The 21,828-nt window shown below is 40.6% G+C and overlaps 1 protein-coding gene across 3 annotated transcripts in view; it reads left to right on the forward strand.

The window, feature by feature from the left end:
• Positions 1-2,645: 2,645 nt before the first annotated feature.
• Positions 2,646-21,828, forward strand: part of LOC122410222 (1-phosphatidylinositol 4,5-bisphosphate phosphodiesterase epsilon-1-like) — a 113,306-nt gene continuing 94,123 nt past the window's right edge. For all 3 annotated transcript variants that reach the window (XM_043418340.1, XM_043418343.1, XM_043418342.1), the window contains exon 1: positions 2,646-3,579. The gene's annotated coding sequence lies outside the window, so the exon portion shown is untranslated. The remainder of the gene's footprint in view (positions 3,580-21,828) is intronic.

Here is a 21,828-nt window from a genome sequence, read left to right on the forward strand (position 1 = left end):
TTCGCTGAATTTTCTAACAGTCGATTCGGATCTCAGAAAAAGGTAAAAAAAAAAACAACATTTCAATATCAGCAACAACGCCGATGCTGCGAGCTCGGTTCGTTTCGTCATCTCCCCCTTTCAAACCTTAAAATGAAATTTTCGTTTTTTGCTCAAAGCCGGGGCAGCTACTCGGAGCTTTTTTGGGGAGAAATCAAAAATATAATTAACGATATTGGCAAATATCAATATCAATAATAATAAATAAATTGATCAACGAATTTCACAAAAAGGCACAATTGGGGGGAGTGGTGCGATGGCAAATCGCTGGCAATATATGGAAAGAAAGAGTTGCTAAAAAGTAACATTTGAAAGCAAGTCCTGAGCGAAATAAACAGTTGTCGTTTTTCCAATTATACGAATGAACCATATTAATGCCGACCGTCAAGTACACGATATAAAAAAATACTTTCTGCGGTGATAAAGCTCAAGGGATGCGGAGGGAAAAAACGCGAGAACTCAGGTTTCGTATGTCTCGTCGTCGAGTTGGTGTGGAGCTAATGAGAAATACTGTCACGTTGTCACGTAATAAATAAGTCGGCGTTTCTGGCTCAACCGGCTTTCCAGGCGTCTCAATCTCTCGAGGCTGTAATCCGTTCGTCCACCGATGGACCGTGTTTTCTGTAAAAGGCTACGGGGTTTCGAGATCGGCCCTTTTTGCCTAACTCAACGAGGGCTTTTGTTGTAACAAACTTGTAATCGCAACGCTTGGATCTCGACGCTAACGACGAGGGAAAAAATGATGCGGCACGTGGAAAATTACTCAGCCGCTCCGGGTCCAATTTATTTAAATTCAAATTTTCTATTAAAAACACGTATTTCACAAAACTGATGTAAATAAATCACTGAATATTTGTGGCTGTATTCGTGCACTTCGGCGATAGTAGTTTGAGGGTTTCTTGTAATTATTCAACGAAACTCGCGTCCCCCTTGATACAGAATATCAAATGACGTAATTAATAAATGAATTTCAATAAATTCGACGGGTTTCACTGAACCGAATGTAACGACGGATCACGTTATTCCTTGGCAATTATATCACGACTGATGTTAAGCTTTCTGAGAATGTCAATACTTGGACTCGAGAGTGCTCAGCTAATGCGCATTTTCCAGTACAAAACCTCCACAGATAATCGGAGCATAAGCTTGAACCCGCATCAACCTTCCCCGGTAGACGCGTAGAATAATTATAAAGCTGTCCCTTCGAGCGTTCTTCGCCTTGCGGTTCGCCTAACATCGCTTTTATCAATTACAACGCGATCTGTTCTTCATAGGCGAGAATAAAAAAAGAAGAAAATAGGCTGACGCAGATATACGAGGCCCGGACGATTCAGAGGTGAATGTGGCAGCAGTGAACGTGTGAAAAAAGGATTATCGAAGTCGCTTCTCTCCCTTGTAGTAATTTGATCCTTCAAGCGGACAATGAACTTGCTCGTATACAACGACGCAATCGGTATAAATACTAATTAATTACAGGTGAATCGGGGCGTAAAAAAATTCAGTTCATCGAATAACCTCGGTGCTAAAACACAATTTCATTCTTTAGCACAGATCCATATTTAGATATTTCAATAAAAGTACAGTTATGTCACCAAAAACTGTTGTTTTATTAAAAATTCATTGATAAAATTTCTTCGAAAATTTCTGCTTTTTTAACTCTAATGAGACACTGTACTTGATTTCAAAGACAATGGAGAAACGCAATAACGGGCTTGTAATTTCGCCGAGAATCTTCGAAATTTTCCGTCGTGCATGTCTGCAAATTACTGTTCATTCTAATCCTTCCAGCATCCTTCCGTTTCGGAAGGATGCTGGAATCAATTCTTTCGGCCTTCGAAAGAATTGATTTCTCAAAACTTTCTAGGACGGAGTTCAATGAGAATATGGTGAATTTTCATAAAACTCTATAAACCTGACGACGTTCGATACTTCGATACCTGGACCGATTTATTTCGCATTGATACTTTTGAGGTGCAATGTCCCTCGGATCGCAACGCCGACATGCTTAAGCCTAGGTGGGGGGGGGGGGGGGGGGGGGGGGTACGCTTCCATGAAAGTCTGCGTTTGTGGCTTCATTTGTTCTGCACAACCCTCTCGTCCTTTTCCATACAGGCGAGTGCGTACTTACCGTATAGGTACGTGTATGCAAACGTGGCATATGGTTAATCATGCGGAGGGTTTTGAAAAAAAAAAAAAAAATAAGAAAAAAAAATATAAATAGGAAGAAAGGGGGGCGCTGCGCGAGAAAGCAAGAAAGAGGCGTCCACGCGCAAGGGTTGTATCGGTGGTAAAAGCCGAAAGGAACGAAGAAATCCGTTCCGGAGGTGTATGCCTGTCGATGTGCCCTCAAGGTGGTGTGGTAAAGTCAGTGTGGCTCGAGGGCGCGGGCGCGGATGAATGCACACACACAAGCACACATGGGAAGAGGGAGAAATTTTGAGGGAACGGTGGGAGATACGTTTCCCTCAAGCAAGCTCGTGCAAAGGTCGGTGTGTTGGTTTGGCGAAGAGAAAAGTGTGTGGGTGAGCGCTGTGAGAGCGAAACGAAGGGGTGGGGAGTCGGTATATTTGCGCAAGGCCGTCGAATAGGGCGCAGTATCGTCGCGACTACCGTCGCGCCAATACCCGTTTATAATACTCGCTCTCTCTCTGTACGTGCTTAAATCCGCGACTTGCTTTCAAACGGGAAATACGAGGGAAAAATTTGTTGAAAAAACAAACAAACGAACGAGCATATATGGGGATATAAATAGATATGTATATGTATATGATACATGTATTTATTTATCTATTTATGTCGTATGGAGATGAGAGAAGAACGTAGGACGAAAAGTACTGAATATATTTATAGATAAATAAACAAGTTTTGAAAGAATATTACGACGATTCAATGTGCTTTAGTTTGAATGGAAAGATAGAAAATAAAAAGAAATGAGGCAAGAGTAACGATGATGATGTGCGCGCTAAATTGATACACTGAGTTTAGAGAGTTTCATTGTTTTGACTGTTGGAAGTATATTTGAAAAGTGCTATTGGCCCGTTAAACGGTTAGGAAGATAAATAAATCAGCGAGCACCACGGATTTTGCGTTAAAAGTCCAATTAAGATGAGGCCCGCTCGACTCTTCGTTACGAAATGATATATTATGCGCGGTTAATTTTAGAAGATTCGTGATATTAATAAAGTGAACGTTCAGAGTTTGGCCAAGTATAAAAAGGAAGCGTGAAAGAGAGTTTTAATCAAGGAAGGAAAAACGGGCGAAATTCGGAGGAGGAAGTGATTAAAAAAACGAGAGGGGGGGGGGGGGAGGTGGACGAAAAATAAATGGGACGAAAAGTGACGGGATAAAAGAGGGATTTGGTGAATCCTGCTTGTCTGACCGCGCGCTTTCTACTACTACTTCTCATTTTTAATATCAACAACACGCGCGCCTTTTGTTCTCAAGATTATTACTCATGAACTTTTCATCTTAACGAGAAAAATCATCTCGTCGATATACCAGCAAACGGCCACTTTCGTTGAGAGAGAAATACGAAAATTGGTAAGTTTTCTTATAAAAATGGCCAATTTCAATGATTCTCGACGAATGGATTCAACGACTCTCGTTCGTATCTTTAACTTCGCCCTCGCCCTCTTATGGATATTCATTTCAGTACTCAACTCACATCATCCCTCAACAGTCGAGATTTTTTCTCACCTCTTCGGTTACCTCCTCGACCAATTGTCTCTTCATCAACCTTTCTTCTCCCTTTCCTTTGTCCAAACCTCCAATATATTTTATCAATTAATCGTTATTAATTGGAAACGATATGAAATTTATTCGGTATCTTTTGTTCAATATCTTTCTGGGTCATTCAGCTCCTCGCGATCTTTTTCGATTTATCTTTATTATTCTCTTTCTTTCCCCCCTCTCTCTCTCTCTCGCTCTTGCTTCCCTGCCTTTTTTATTTCACTGTCCTAGTGAGATCTCACCGAAAAAGTGTCGTTTCTTCTTCGTGCCATGGGACTTCCCTTTTATCCCTATCAATTATTCATGAAAGCATCGTTTCTCGAGCCCAGGGTTTTTAAACTTCTCTCCCCTTCACACACACATACACACACACACACACACATACACACACACTGTATACCGAGGTGTCTCCCTTTTTTGTCTCACTCATCTTTTAACATTTATTCCCTCATTCTTCCCCACATTTGGCTCTCCTTCTGACGCCTTATCTTTCGCTTGTCTTCATTCATTATGATACTTTACAAGAAGTGGGTAAAAAAAAACTGCAAACGAAGAAAAAGTTTGTTTCGCTCGATTCACCTATTATTCCAAAACGAAACGCCAAACTTTTCATTTTCACTTTTTTTTTTTCACGAGGCCGCCCAAGTTTTTTCACCACAATATTCACTCAAGAGCCCTCAGTTATTGAAAAATACCATTAAACAAAGAAATAATGGATTAACTAAGAAACGGAATCGACTCGAGAGGGATGTAGGTCAGAGATAAAAAAAACGCAGCAGCTGAGATTTTAAGGGCTGATGCTTAAAGAGTGTAGGGCAAAAACATTTCGAAACGGAAAAGCGGAGCCTAGATTACGAGCGTGTGCGCGAGGAAACTTTTAAAGACCAACTTTTCCTAAGACCCATGGCTACAGATTCACTTCGATTTCAAGCTGCTTAACTCCCGGAGCTGGAAACTCTCGTTGCGAATAAAATCTTCTCGAAAGTGTTGAGTAAATAGGAGGGCGAAAAATAATGATAATATATGAAAGGCTGCAGTGAGAAATGCCATCGTCGAAAAAGTCACTATGTTTTCCTCAGGGGATACCTTATGCTCGACCTTTATTTTCGTGAATCACGAAAATAACATTTTGGGAGTTGATGAGGACATTTTTCAAGCTTCCAGAAAACGCATGGATCGATAATTTGGTAAAATTATAATCAAAGTCGTGAATCATGGTAAATGTTTTCGTACGAGCGATTCGTTTTGTTGAATGAGCGATTTCTCTATATTTAGATGAACCGTTTTTTTTATAGTTCCCTGTCCTCATTTATTTTGACGAAGGTCGCACTCGAATCGTTGATTGGTTTTTGCAGTTTTGTATTTACTTCAACGCAATAAATAACTTCCGCATGGAACTTTGATTGCCTGTTTATTTTCCTTCAATCGCGGACGGTCAAAGCAAATGAGAAATTCCTCAGGTCTTTTTATCGTCGAACAGCTATAATATTAAGGATTCTCGAGAGTGGCATTTGAGGGACAGCGCCGAGTATTTATTCTCGTCAATGTGTTCGTATGTACGTATATGAGGATTGATACAACGATGACTTCGGAGCCGAGCTTGCGACGATTATTTACGCGAGCTCGACGCGGCGGCCACCCTACCGAGAAATATAAAAATATCTTTTGACGATGAGAAACGTCATGCGGCAATGTTGCGGGGAGAGGGGCAAATCGTAAAACCTCAGAGATTCTCCAATGGACGCGTTAATTTATTGAGGAAAGATTTCAATGGAGAGAGGGAGTGTGAACTTCCGGTTCGAGAGACTCTCGCGGCCCTCGTGTGTTTTCTTCGTAAACGACGAAGCTCCAAGGTCGCCTAGTTACCGGGACAGTCTTATCGGTTTGGTTCTATCACTTTTCTTCACAGATTCGATTGAATCCGGATATTCTCTCCTCTCTCTTTTCAGTGATATATAACGTGCCGGGAACCGGTAAATGAATTTTTTCGACCGGACTCCACACCCCAACCCTCTTGAACGCGATATCATTCATCTTATGAAACAGGATCGTCTCGAATTCCCAGAGCAGGCAAAGAGATAGAGAACGAGAAAGGGAAAAGAAACGCGCTCATGCACCTCGAGTGTCAAGCAGAATAATAGAGACTGGTAGAAAAAACGAGTCTCCGATGTTATTTCGAAATGACTTCCAGAAAAATCCCCAACGTCTCGCTTCCTCGCCCCCCACTCATACGATATTGCCAATTTCGATCGATTTTGCAATGACTATAAACTGTAGGCTAAAGCCAGGGATCTTCGGATCTCGACTTGGTGATATTTGACAAAAGGAAAACTATCGAAGCAACAGGAGATGGAAGAATTCGTTTTTCGTTATGGCCTTGATTGAAATATTTTTTTAAGAATTCAACTATTTTACATTTACCGTTCTGTTTACTATTTCAATTTTATAAATCTGCCAGGAACGAGTTACGGAAAAAAATTTTTATGAATTATTGAAATTTTTCATTGTCCTAGTTAATCAATCGTGTCACACGTCGATTCGCTATTCAATTCGCGTTAAGGAAAAACAATATAAAATCCCCTAGCAAGGATTGAATCTATGATTAGTTTCGTGCGACGGATGCCAATGTGAAAACGTTGACGAGAACCAGGATGGAACTCAGTTTCGCCCGCTAAGGGCTGCAACAAGGAAGGCTGTGCGAGGACGAGCTGAAACAAAGCGAGAGAGAAACTCGTAGGACGGAGATTTGCTGACGGAGCTACAGAGTGCCTGATCCCAGGAATCGATTTTCACCATTACCCAAATACTTTGGTCCACTTCCCCCACCCCCTTTCTTCTCTCTCTTCCTCTACCTTCTCGCCTTGTGTTCCCAGAGATCTCCGAGTGCGGAGGCTCCAACTGTGCTCCGATTTTAGACTACCGTTGGCTGTGCTTTTCTCTCCGCCTTTCATAGGAAAACGGTGTGCAATCCTGATTCGGCGGTGAATTAGTTACGTCGGAGATTCACTCTTCGTTCATTGGTTCGATTCGAGAGATTTTCTTGAATCGAGAACTGTTCAATAGACCACAACAAGTGTCAAACTTTAGTTTTCCTGCGGTGGAAAAGGTACCGGCTGTTGTGCATCGATTCGCACTTCCGATATTCAATACAACGCCAACGCTGTATACGCATTGTACTTATGACCGCGTATAGAGCGGCGGGTTGTATACTAGCGCATATTTTCATTAGCAAGCCTTACATTTAGCCTCATTTGTAGAGTTTCATCGACGTCAACTGCGAATAATTCAACGGAATGAGAATACCTTTTAAGCGAATGTACTGCAACCGGAGGCGAATTTTAATTCACTTTTTTTAGTCGCCGCAGTCAAATTCTGGGCAAGCACATGCCATCGTTTGTATTCGGATGAATTTATTCTTCGAGTTCTTCATAAAAATGGTAGAATAATTGACGAAATGAATTATTTATAAAAGAGATAATGACATTTTTAATCGCCGCATAACTCTCCATATTTCTGAAAATGCATTTAAAACATCTCCCAGCTTCCTTCACACTTGACCCAATAAATTCAGCCGAAGATTGACGTCCCAGAAATTGGGGAGTATACGAACGCGGGATCGGGAATATCAAAAGAGAAATATACAGAATTAAGGGTGTAACAACTAATGGCATGTTTACGTTTCAATAGCCCTAACGAGCTTCCGTTTCAATTGAAAATTCATTTTTTTTGGAATAAAAAAAAAAAAAAAAACAGGAAAGTATTTCTTTTCCAATGTTTTGAATTTTGTCTCGCTCCGTGCCAAATTTCACAATTTTCTGGTATTTTTTCACCCTTTCGTTGGCTCCTCGGCAAGGGTGTTGAAGCGAGGAAGCCCTAATTTGCTGCCAAGCTAGTACCACACTACACAGCGCCCTCCACCCACTTGGTTGAGCCCAGGAAAAGGGTGAGGGTAAAAAAATAGAGAGCGAGAAAGAGAAATGAAAAACGGAGAGAGAGAGAGAAGAGTGGGGAACTGAGAAAAATTGTGCTACGGAATTTGAAGTCCGAGCTTTTGAGGCGAGCGGAAGCCGCAAGCTTTTTAGACCCTCTCAAATTATTTCATCCCTCTCTCACTCTCTCTCGCTCCCACCTTGATATTCCATTCTGTTCATGTATCCGTTGGAATTATATTTATCGACGCCGTCGAATAAATATGGATATTTCAACCCCCGCACATTTTACAGATTCCTACTATAAAGTTGAGGTTGTACATAATCGATAGCCCCTGCCGGTAATAATCAGTGACATTATTCTGTCAGACAAATAGATAAAAGTGGTTGGGAAAAGGAACGAAAAAATGAGAAGGATCCGCAGAGAAATGAGATGAACAGAGGGAAAAAATGGAGGTCGGGAGTTCCTAATTCTATTGACTGTTAGTATCGTTCTTGGCTACATTTGCTATCGAGTCCCTGGCGAGTGTTTCTCGTTGGGAATTACAAGCTTTCTGATTCGTTAGTGACGTGCTTTTCGGTTCGAGTGCGCATACAACCGAATAGAATCATTCTATCGATACCTTTTCGTACGTAGAATTATACGATTTAAAAAATTTTGTATTATTACACCTTCGTGCATGCTTTTTCGTTTTTTATGAGTATTTCTTATCGCGTTGAATGTGAACCTACCAAACTCCGATTTTCCCCTCGTTCCACTGTCCTTGTTTCTGATTCGAGTGTTGCCAACGCCCATTTTGTTTTTCTAATGCATGGTCAAAGCGATCATTCATCCAAGTATTGGTCTTGCCCGAGGCCGTTTGACTCGAAAGGTCACCGTGCACGAGCCATCGCTGTCGGTCGTACAAACTACGGTAACTCCCATCTATGAAAACATTTTCAGAAGACTTTCAAACGTCCGTTTTATTCGTGAAAATCATACCGCGGATACGAGAAATATTCCCCTCATTTTACTCGACAACAGTTCATCCAAATCGCCACGAAAATCCACTCTCATCCCACTAGTGGTCACGACCTTTGTAAAGATCCATTTAGAAAAACCCTTCCAAGTAAACGAATCACGTCTACATCCACACAAAGAAAGCCAAAAAATTTTTTCACGATAAACGAAAAATGAAAAAGCCACGGAGCGCACAGAAAATGCAAAATTCCTTCCCGATGGATGAAACATAAAAAAATTCTTCATGATGAATAAAAAACCAAGAATCCCGAGCGTTTGAGACTTCGTCAATTTGCTCTATAATGCCCCACGCATGAGCATTAATATAGGTTACTCGTAGCGGTTTAAATAGATGAGTGTAGGAAAAGAATAGCTCGAATAAAATGTACGTTCTACGAATATCTGTGTGCAGAGGTACACGCGATATATTCGAATATTCTCGTGACCAGTCGAGTTGTTGTACAGTGCCGTAGAGTACGAGAGAGAGCGAGAGAGAGAGAGAGAGAGAGAGAGAGAGAGAGAGAGAGACAGAGGGGTAGAGAAAAGCAACCCCTGTATCGTAATACCATCCCTTTTGACAGTATGGTTTGTACAGGAATACGAGCGATAGCCCAGCTCGGTTCCGCACAATGGATGCACCTACAAAAGTTATGCACAATAGAGAGACCCCTCGTAGCCTCTATAACCTGCTGGCTTCCCCCACCACTGCGAGCCCGCACACATCGCGAGAGCTACATCACGATGGACAAAGGATATATTTTGAATTAAATTTTCGGAATGAAGCTCGTTCGTGCAAAAATACGGATATATCCAACAGCTCAGGGTTTATATGTATGTGACAGTTATGCACGTTGAATGGAGGTGGGTGCTTGCACTAGTTTCTCTATTTTCCGTTTAATTCTCAATTTGAACGATGTTTTTTCTCTACTCTGTAGATTAAATGATAAAGGAATGGAATGCAATTACGTTTCTCTAACGATTTTTCAAAAGCCTTTGTATCATTATTTCGATGAAAGATTCTCGCTGTGCGTGTGCGTGTTTACAAACGATAAAATAAATGAATTTATGATAAGGCGAAGGGAAATGAGAAAGGAAAAAGAAAAATGGAATTTGGGAACCGGATGTGAGGATCAAGCCGTGTAGTGCCTGGTTTGAAACAAGCAGTTAGAGTAGGCCTCTGCGTTTATTGACTCGTACTACTTCGGATTCGTTCTCTGATGTTTGCACTTGTGATCGAGCCTCTCTCTCTCTCTCTCTCTCTCTCTCTTGCAAACCCTTTCCCTTTCGCCGAGAGTCTCGTAAAACTGGTACGTGACGTGATACTCGAAAATTCAAACTTTGCCAATTGCACGTATCCCGTTGAGTATACAGCGGTTTCGCAAATACGAGCAAATTGAGGGCCACTTGAATAGGAAGTTAAGGACTGGAAATCGTGAATATGTATTGAAAATGCATGGATTAAAACGACCATTGAAAAGCAACTCTTTCTGCGAGCTTTGCCAGAGTTTGCTGGAAACTCGACACGGGTTAAAATACACACTCAAAAGTTCTATTGAAAAAATATTAATGGCATAGTCACTGGATGACTCAAGTGCCAATGGCTTTTTTTTTTAACAACATACGGCTTCCGAAGAACAAGAAAAACGAAAAAACTTCAGGAAAATGATATCAATAAATCGAATTTGGAAAAAAAACACTTTTTCCATCTTCGTGTCGAATCTCTTGGTGTGGTTTTGCTAACAATGGCTGTAACTCCATTTCCGCTATCGGACGAAGCTCTAACCAGATCTACTTCTCCCCCGTCATGCTCGCCGCATTCATACACAAATTCTATTCCTTCGGAGATAAAACATAAATTCAAAACAACAGCAGCAGCGTTTGTATAATTACATTGTACGCAAAACACACGGAGCTTAAAGTTCGCTCGCCTGCGATCGTTGGTGCTGTGCCATTGTCGATACAAGGTGCGGTAATGTGTTGGTAAACCCGAAGGAATACTCGAGTGACATACTCTTGGTATACGATAATTTGACCATCTACACAAATCGGTAAGGTTCTCGTCGTTCGGCTCTTCCGAGCTCCAAATTGCTTCCTAATATTCGTCCTGGAACACTCCGAGCATCGCATTCTCGGTTCACCTCTCGTGGATTCCTCCCACACATATACACTCTCGTCGTTATTGTTTGCTTGCCTATCTGCGTCTTGTATGACGAGTCAAGAGTATGGAAACAAGGACAAGACGCGAGTCGGTGTTTACACCTGCGAGCAGTGCTATTTAGTTGATCTTGCATAGCATCTCTATTCGTATCTCCACACATTTGTGCGGCGCACAATGGGTGCGAATGACATTGAGTTGTTTTTGAATGGAGTTGTGCGGTGGAGCAGAGAAGTGGGTTAAGACATAGCCTCAGGGCGCTCTGTACGTGCTCGCCTTTCTCTCTTGCTCCATCGATCAAATCCCACGAAATACGATCGTCGAGTTATTTGGAATAATATTCCGAATGGGAATACGAGAATCTGGAACGTTCCGAAACTCGCGACGACACGCGTTGGGGCCATTTTTATTTTTACGATTTACTGCCTTTCAAGATTTTACGAATGTTCAGTTAGAGGACTGCGGAGCGTTGTTTTTTTTTCTCGGTGAATAAACGCGTTGGAAATACTTCCAGTATTTCGTCCAGAGAACGAGAGTCACATTCCTTCAACTTCAGTTTAATTGCTCGAAAGCAGGGCCACCTTCTCGACTTAGGACATGGGCACTCCTGGAGTGAGAATACATCTTTTTACAAAGCCACTTGAGTTCTGAAGTACTCGAGGGTCTTCGAGTTCCATGGTAGTTAAGACAAATTTTCTAACGTAATGCTTCATCTCCGCTGAAATCCAGGACAATAAAAAGCTTTCGTAGTGGGAAGGGCGTCTGAGAATAACTATGAAAATACAGTCTTGATATGACGGTTAAGCATCGAAAACCATTAGTTTTATGGTGCTGGTCTTATTAATGATCCATCAAAAAGTTCAGTCTCAACGATACTCTCCCTTCAACGATCGTTTGATTGCTCTAATCTTTCTTCTCACGAAATTTTAATTCGTCCTGTGGCCGTCTCGAGCTGAACGACGTCCCTGATAATTAGATTACACTCCCTCAATGATGCCGTTAAAATCCGAGGAATCTTCGTCAGGTTGCGCGTTTCAATCTCGTATTAAATTACTTGGTGCAACTGCCACTGCTTTGCTACACTATTTTGAAAAATCACTGTCCATGGAACCAAAAATACAGACAAACTTGTATCGATACCTGAAACAGTGGAAAAAGAATCCTAACTAAGCTTTAAATTCTTCGATTCAAAGTTTTTTTTTAATGATCCATGAGAAATGAGATTTAAAGGGAAAAGATTGAACGACTTATGAATTTTTTAAATTTGGCAAATGATAACTTAGGAAAAGATTTAATCTGCAAAATATTGATTGTCATTTTCACAAGTAAAAATGCTCCAGTTTGACAAACAATCTGAAAAATTCTGAATTGAGAAGAGCGAAAAAATCGAGTTCATGCTGGCTGACTGTATTAAGATCGCATAAAACATGCTCGTTATTAATTGAGGGTGAATTAACTTTCAGACCGAGTAATTTATTAGTTAGATCAATACGCTTGAGTTTGCTGCGATTTAGCAACAAGTTGCGGGCGGTAAATTCGCTGCATTGTTTATACCTTTCAACAGAGCACCTATGAACGGAAGTTTGTGGATAAATAATTGAGCTATTATTTAAAAACTCTCGCCCCTTTAACGAGTTACATTTACTCGTGCTTTGTTCGACGGTTCATAATTTTCGAAGGAATTATGCCTCATCCCCACGGATGAAGTATTTTCCCATGATTTTGCCATGCTCCAAACTACCCACAGTTCGGAGCCGACGTTTTAAAGCTTTCCTCGAGTTTGGAAAAACTCGTTGTTAGCCGTTGTTCCCGCGTATGGCGCGTTATTCGAGACATAATTAATAGTATTACAACGTACAAAGCTTCCTTCCACTCACATAATTTCCTCGTTTTGCAGCCTTAATTTTACATCGCCTCTTGCTGTAGGAGTGTCTCGTAATAGACTCTAAATTAAATCACATCCACAAACCTTCACCTTTTCATCATTTTAATTTGCTTCCTTTAAATATCATCCGCTCTAAAGTTATGAGAAAAGGAAAACCTCACAACGCAACATATTGTTTTATAAAGTTTTATATTCTTTGCTATTTTAGTTACATTTTTTGCGACGTACACGAACAGCGAGAGGGTGAGAAATTACGAGTTTGCCTCCGTAATTAATAAAACACCGAATGCCTCTGGAAACTAGAGAAAACAGAATGAAGGAGAGCCAAGAAGGGTACACAAAAAGACTTTAACTACGAGTATTTTCAAGGAAAAAATTGTGGTTTATTTCCATTTGATATTTTCATTAATCCGTGAATCCTCGAAGCTGTGGATGAATGTTCTTACTTTATTATTTATCATTATTTACCATATTATTAATTATTAGGTTGAGCTGCTTTTTATTATGTTGAGTTGATGCTCAATGGACTTCCAAGATTTCGTTTAATTTGAAAATATTTAGATAGCTCTGTCTGCTGGAATATTGTTTCTGGTTGTTTTTTCATCTGGAAAAATGTGAGTTTTCTCAGATAAAGATGTTGCGTTGGTTTTCCAATCGTCACTTCATTCTCGATTTTTCATCCAGAGTTCAACTATATTTTAAATAACTTTCCAACTGCATTGTAAAGTTTGTTCGAATAGAAACGGTTTCGAATTCGAAATGTGTATTGGTCGATTTGTCTTCCATGCGTAGCATCACTTCCAGAAAAACACTTTCAGCATTCCGATACATCCTGCCTTATTTACATTTCGAATGTTTCGCTGTAGGCAAAAAATACGAAGAGGGAATTGAGGAAGGTACAGAAACAGTGAGACAGTTGAGAAGCTCGCGTGTGTGATCGGTTTCAAAGGTCGTGAACTTACACCCTACGTGCAAGGGAAATTCCAAAAAAAGTAGTCACCAACTCCGAACGACCCGAATACCCAAAACATTGTACAACAGTTTTATTAACTTCATTGTTGTAGAACAAAAAGAACAAAAGCAAACGCTCTTGAATCCGTGAATTTTTTATTCCAAGCTCCGAGAAAACCGATCATGCTTCAACCCTTAATCAGTACTTCTTACACTTTCGAACTCAATTCAATTCCTTCACCTGATGGAACTGAATTTTCACGACACTATGTGAAAGGACCTATACGCGCGAGCTGCTCTCGCATCTCGTTGGGATTCTGGAAATGGAGTCCGTGAAACTCCGTTCCGCACGTGTCTACGTGACGTTTTCTAACGAGTGCTCACGAATGTGTCGTACATCCCGGATAGTCAGTCTAGAACGTCACTTTCCCGAGTCTCGTTGAAAAAAGCTTGTTAAGAATCAAACGAATTCCCAATACGCAACGACGCCAATTTTTCCGCCAAAGGAGTCACGGGGTCTCTGTTCAATTTTATGAGAACGAATGACAGTGACGTCTTGTGGGTTAAGGGGTGGAAATGGAATCGAGGAATATTTTGAGGAGTTTGTAGAATTTGTGATTGAAGGTTCATGCCGTTTTGTTTCATACGATGAAGCATTTATTTTTGAAAATAATGAGATTCCGGGGATCGAGAAATTAGCGAGGCAGAAACTTTCAGAAAAATTTGGCAAGAAAAAATGTTTTGCTCAATTTGAGCGCCATTTTGAGTATTTTTCTCAGGAGAGAAAAAGTTTGTTATCGGATTGATTTGACTGCGAGTTGCCCTTGCACACGTACATAGAATAACTAATGGAGATTGTGGATGCGACACGTTCGTTCAGCCGCAAAATCATCAAATCGTTCGCTCAAACAACGAGCCAGTTCTCACCGATACTCACACGGAGGTATACACACACATTCATCAAAATGTCCTCGGCAATGGTTCTGTCGCGACCCCTTGAATAAACAATCTGAGTTTGCATGCTATACTCGTTGTGAAATCGATTTTCATTCTCATCGTTTAGCTGATGTTCGGTTTTACTATCGATGCAATTTTAAAGTCGTCAAAATTTTATACGAGAGAAAGCAGAGCAATAAAAACGGACGTGCTGAAATGTGGTACGAGAGACGAAGAGGGAATAAGTGAATGGTTGTTTTTCCAAAAATGATGTTTTTCAATCTCGTCTCGAGGAATTTTGTTATTTTTCATGACAAATTTAAAAGATTCCCCTGTGTGGAGAGAAGGCCCTTTTTTTCAAGCGTTCTCTCCGCTTCGTAAAATGTGGAAAAATACCGCACTGGAAAATACGTTAACGCGTGCATGCGTGTAAGCAATTATGTATATATAAACAATGAGCAAGCGAAGAATAGAAGAGAAGAGCGTAATTCGATAGAGAACGGAGCTACTGCCCACAGCCATCGTTAAAATTAAATTGTAACTCAATAATGCCATAAAACTAGAAAGCTTGAGGCAGTTTGCCGTAGATGAAAATGGATGGTATGACGTCGAGCGTTTAAAATATATAGTTATGGTAGCCGCGAATGTTTTTTTTCTGAATTTCGTTGAAACCGAATGAAAAAACAATCTCGGCTGAATGTGTTGAAATAAAAGGTTTAAAAATAAGTCACATTTAGGGTCGGGGGATTGATAAAAAATACAGGAATTTTTGGCAATAGTTCACTGAAGAAGATCGAACTTGACTCGTTTTTTATTTGAGGAGTCTACCCTAATTATACGGATAAAAAAAATACTATTTTCACGATTTTTTTTGAACGGTATAAATTATAAATAAGGATATGAAAAGTGTTAGCCCTTAAAAATACACTCTTAAAATACACAACAAGATTTTTTTATATTTATTTTACTCAGTTTTCGTACAGAAAAATTCAGGACAAGACAGGTCCGAAAAGAAGATGGGCGTGGGCTGTTGATAAAATCTGTAAAATGGATGATCGAAAAAAAATGGTTTTAGATTCAATAGGTGAATGGCTATAGCGATTTTTTATTTTTTCAATAATTACAAAATGCCGGCCATTCTTCTTTTGGTAAGGATCGGTTGAATAGTTTTGGAGATTTTATTAACGAGCTGTCGAAAAACGTAATTTTGAGAAAAAACGCGTTTGAACAAAGGCAGGTACGCGGTACCGCACCGGGCGGTGCGTATCAGCGCATGCAGTCAGGCAGCCAAGTAAACGTCTCTCAAAAGTACACTCAGACTGTTCAGATCTTTATAAAATTTTACGATGATACTTTGAAATATGTAACTTTCGAAAAATGCAATAAAAAAATGGGTTTTTTGAAAATTTTAATTACCCCTTAACCAACAACGTTATTATTTCAAGAACGCTTATTTATGTTCCATAGGTTTGAGTCAGAATATTGCGACGAATAAAATTCAACCGGAAAAAATAGGAGAAAGGAATGGTTTTTCTCAGGGTGAAAAGGGATGGAAAAAAGTGTAACTCGCAAGTATATAAGAGCAAAGAGACAAGAGAGAATGGCCAGAAATGCAGGAGCAATTTTCCAAAGTTTTATCGACGTCCGGCGACGTTTCACGGAGCGTCGAATCTTCGTTCGAGCGGAAGAATCGTTGAGGTCAAAGTGCTCTACGAGTAGGAAGTATCAGTGACAGTGGTTTTATGTGATATGGCAAAGAGAACCAGAAACAACATTGGTTTTACAGTTCACGAGAGCCCCAGTCAACTCGCTCCGAGACCTGTAGAGATTTTTCAATTTTTTATTGCATCCCCGCGATTCACCCTTCCGGCTTTAAACTCTACAGATTTTTACTTCTACACTTGGCACTCCGATTTATACTACTGTACCAGCCAGTTTCGTCTTTACGAGCTCGCCCACAATCCCCATGAGAAATTGTGGAAACCATAACATGTTATTTTTCAATAATCTTTCGAATTGTATTCAAATTGATGCTTCACCATTTTTATAAGCTTTACCCAATTATTTATAGATTTTTCTTAATTGAGCTCGAAAATGTAACTTCGACACAAACAATTCAAAACTTTCCTCTGTGCAATCACAGATTCCGGTGACGTTTGTTCGATTTCCATCGCAAAGAATGCTATTTTGGGCAAGTGAAAGGGTCGAACCAATTGTTTTTCGGGCTCTGTAACGGATTCCCGAAAGCTCCGAGTCACAATTTCGTTCCTCCCCGATAAAACCGATGTGCTTTGTTCCTTGATAAATATCGTCCCAGCATTTGACGAAGGAAGAAAGACGGATAAAGTTAAATTGAAAGTCGATAAACAAGAGATTGTTGCTGGATATTCGTTTGAGTGATGCTGACTGAGTTACCCGATCTGATTGCCGTTGTAAAACGAGTTAGCTCTGGCAAGAGAGCTCTGGCAATCGAGGACGAAAAGAGTACAAAAAAGGCTTGGAACAAAAACCGTTTCAGCTTATGGTGGTTCGGAATGTGTACCATTTTCCAAGGCTATGTAAGAGGCCAGATGGGCGGTGTTTCTCATGTACTTTCTCCCTCCCTGCCTCTCTCTTTCTCCTGTCTGTAAAGGACACGAGGGAATGAAGAGAGAAAAAATGAGATTTATGTGTGTGCAATGCACTCAGAGGTCGAGCAACGTTACGAACGCTTTTGCACGGAGGGTGTCTCACTCCGTATGATAGTTTGTGCTACGAGGGATGATCCCTTGGTATTTCCCCGAGCGTCCCTGGATCCTGTCGGTGTACAAGAACTCCGTCTTGTGCAACAGGGGTCAGCAAACTCTTCGATCTCTAGATACACGCACGTTTGACCCTATGTTCTACTAAAGATGGAAAGAAAAATCCATTAAAGCTGAATCTAATGGCGAAGAAAATGACTCATTTGCGGCTACGAAAGGTTTTTCATTCCACTGCAAGTGGTTGCGTGGTAAATACACTTTCATTTTATCATTTTCGCGAGGAAAATTCGATTTTATCGCAAACGATTTTTATTGCAAGAAAATTGAAAAACCTGCCACCTTTTCGTGTTGGTAGAAATAAAGAAAAGATCAATTTCAGGCTCTTCAGGCGATTAAATATGAGTGAAATGTGCCATGCGCTTGTAAGCGTACGATGCACAAAGGTTCAGAAAAATTCTAGGCTTACACTAAGATTATCATAGCTCTGCTATACATACGCGTTTCATCCTAAGCCACGTAAAGTCGTGCGTCATGTTCTTACCTCTCCCTTTCTCCTTTGCTCTCGGTCGACTCTTTCATTGTCCATTGTCGATGTACAGGAAAGTAGCTAAAGTGTCGTTAGCTCAGCGGGTATCGAACTATAGTATGCCACTTTATATGTTTACACTCGCGAGAAAACTGACGACGATCCTCTTCAGAGATCGAGAAAGTTCGATGTCCTGAAACTTGACTTAAAGTCATGAAATACTCCTTCACATGTAATTCCTGAAATTTTCCATAAATATCCGAGCTATTTAAGGAAGATCGTGCGTTACTTGTCATTCAAAAAAGCAACTGAACTTTTTTCCTCTTTTGATGATCAAAGAAACGTTTAATATTTATTCTCGTAATTATTAAAATTATGTGTTATTTATTTTTTAAATTGATACATTTTTAATATTATGATAGCGGTTAAAATACTTTTGTAGTAAAATCGTCAAGAAAGCATTTTCTATTTACTTGCGCATGCATATCTTTATTTTAAACCAGCTGGCTCATGGTGTTGTCAAACGTTCCACCGTTTATGTCGTCATTGCTCGTTAACCTCACATAAGTGTTTTTCTTTTTCCGTTCCCAAGTCATTTTTACCGATAACAAGGCTTTCTCAAGACATCATTGTTATCTAAAAACGTTCTATTTTCTTATTCTCGCCTTAGGCTCTCCGAAGTTGGGAGGATCCTATTTAATTCAATCCAAATGGTCGCACAGGAAGTGTGGGACGAAGCATATTTTCAAATTTCAACCTAAAGTTGAAATTTTCGAATTCCATTAGATTTGCGTGAACTTCCTTAAAAGAGTCTTCAGAAGAAAACTTACGCTGTAAATGTACAGCAGAATGCGACCTTCGCTGTAACTCTTTTGCTCTCGTAACCTCATAAACCACAAATTTTTATATATTTTAAACTCTTGAACCGATCGAATGTTCCAAGTTTTTGTGGTGTTACGATCTCTCCTGACACAGTGAGATGTAGCTATTTAATGGATTCTCGGTTTATCACAGACTAGTTGCGGTTGACGCCCGAGTGCACACACCGCGTAGTCCGACTATTACTGACTCGTACTACTTGCCGTAGACTACAGGCCTTTCGGCCATCCCTCATTGACCACTGACTATAGGTATCGCTATGTGTAGAGGCTTAAATAGTTCCCAACTACCCATCGAACTAATTGGGCATTCCGGGCGTCTTCGAAGTGCGTCTAATTTCTCCCCTTCGCGTTGTTGCTTGCGGAATTTCCAGTTGCGGTTATTCCCCTCAAGATCTTGAGTTCGAGCAAGAGAGAAAGAGAAAGGGAGAAGCAGGACAGAGTAAGAAAGATTGACTTTTGCCTGGACAACCAAAGGACGAAATTTATATGCACAAAGCTAGAGGAATAATTTTCTAAATATTCATACAGCCCCTGGCGAGGGAAAGCCTTAGAAAGGGTAAAAGACGAATACATGACGAAGGGGTGTGGCTCGGGAGCCCAACCAATGGCGTCGCCCACGATGATCCCATAAATATTTCATCCCGTCTTGAGGTTGCTTCGAACGATCCAGGAATATGAAATGACTACTGACTATCGTACCACTCCTGACTTCCGCTGTACCCGTACCAGATTTCCAACTACCTTGTACCTTGTTTTGCCCTTTTTACCACCTCGAATACCATCCCGCTGAATAATATTTCGTACTTGTGCTACTTATTTCCAGGGCGTAGGAGGATTAAGCAGGTCTTGTTACATTCAAAATCAGTCGCTCGGCTCATTTTTTTCCTGGCTTCAAGCTTCAGGCTTCAGACGATTCGAGTGTATTTGACTACAGAGTTCGTAGAGGTCGCGATCGAAAGATAAAAAAAAAATAAAAAATATGTCAACTTGCAGAATTCACTGAAACACTATAATTATTAAATCATTCAAGAAATAGATTTCGAAAGTTATCGAAAACAGCTGAAAAACATCCTCGCTCCTGTAAAGACTCTCTGGAAGCGACTCGTCATACATAAATGTACTTGTCTCAGAGTCGCTACCGCGACTCTAGATATTTTATTTACCCCAGCACAAAGGAACGAAGTTCAGTTAATCAAAATTGAGGAAAAATAAACCGGTAAAATATTAATATTAATATTGAATATTTTCATTATTTTTTTTAATGCGTTATAGTTTTTACAGATCGTTTTCGTATTGTAACGCGATAATTGAAGATAAACATACGAATATCGGCTGTCAAATTGACCGTCGTCGTTATTCCAATAGACCAGCGCAGTCACCATGGCATCAAGCCAGAGTCAAAGATCGATCGATTGGTTGCTGTTTATTTTGAATCAGAGTGCAAGCCTTCTTAAGGCAGTTTTGACAATGAGGGTGTATAAACGTCGCAACTAGCCGATCATTATCACAGAAAAGCAGCATTAAAACAGCTGTTTTCATCTTCTTTCCAACTTCCTAAAAAAAACGAGATAAATAATGATTCATAAAAAAAAAAACGTTTGGAACCATTGCCCATAACACGTGTGTGCCTGAAACCAACAGAAATGTCGAAACTTTCGTTTGGAACGTTTCAATCGATGAAGTTTCGAATTGTGGTGATTCAGAGTGTAACTAATGATAGCAAATGACGGTGGATCAGCGACAGAAGTGCTTTGTTTCAGCCCGGCTCGAATACTCGATGAAATTAATATCCATATCGATGAATATCGGATGGGATAGAGTGGCACAGATATGCCGAACCTCTTTTGCAGAGAATGTGTATCTTCTCTCTCTCTCTCTCTCTCTCTCTCTCTCGCTCATCGCCTCTGCTTCATCATGTTTTCTCTCTTCTTCTCCATCTACGTAGCTAATAACCACGATTCTATTTAACATGCGCAGTACAGTGTCGTTGCCAGTAGCTGATTGTTCGACGTACGAAGCCCTTTGGTCCCTACACTCAGGGGGACGGGGTGTTCCGTTACATTATTCGATTCCGATCGTTGGACGAGAGCGCGAGCGCGCGCGACTCTCAGCTAATTTACATTGATTTATCGGCTCGAGTTGGCAGCGCCAGCACCATTACTAACGTTCTACTCTTACAGCCGTTTCGCTCACGAGAATCCCGAGAGCAGAGCCTCGGATACAGCGATATCACGGTGAAACCATAACACGGAGCAACGTAAAAAAACGTTTCGTGAAAATTGTTCGTGTCATCGATAGAGCGGACTTTGCGAGCGCATTTAAGCGTCTCATCATTCTATAATCGGCGCTTGATCGATGGCATAGAAATCACAATAACGTCGATGTATGCGAGGACGTTTAACTGTTGCCGTGACCCCGGTGCTCGTCCGATGTTTCTTTATTGTGCGATGAAGGATTTTGGGATCCTGCAGAAACAATGGTCCTCGAAATTTGCAAGGGATGAGGAATTTTTTACGTTTTTTCACCACCTTGATTCTTTGGACCGGAGAAAATGGCCGCTCCGAAGAATGCATTGTTGGAGGTCGTTTTCGTTAGGATTGGGAAGGGGGAGGGCAGGGAAATTGCATAAAATATTGAAAAATGATGCTGCAAAATGGAACGGAGCGTCCCATTTAACTTGGGTGTCTCGTTTTGACCCAGTCTTATGCGTCTATACATATTAGAGGCAGCAATTTCGTCATGAGATACGAGCTCGTAGTCTGTTCGGGGAATTATCGTGTTCACCTCTCGCAAATGTGAGAGTTTGCATCCGTCTCGCTCTTTTGCTCTCACGACCTCTCCTCGCGTACGAGCTTCAATGAGGAATGACATTATTTATTCGCGATGCGCAACTTCCACTCGAGGAATAATTTATAACCGTCGACCAAGGGATAGAAGAGAGAAAGACAGAAATAGAAAGAGGAACGAGGAGGTGGAGGAGGAGAAGGAGAGAATTTGATATTATGCGTAGGCGTCGATGATCGATAGCTCTGAATTTTTTCCAATGCAGATGAGAT

The sequence above is a fragment of the Venturia canescens genome, chromosome 4 (genome assembly GCF_019457755.1).
Source record: "Venturia canescens isolate UGA chromosome 4, ASM1945775v1, whole genome shotgun sequence".
Classification (NCBI taxonomy): Eukaryota; Metazoa; Arthropoda; class Insecta; order Hymenoptera; family Ichneumonidae; genus Venturia; species Venturia canescens.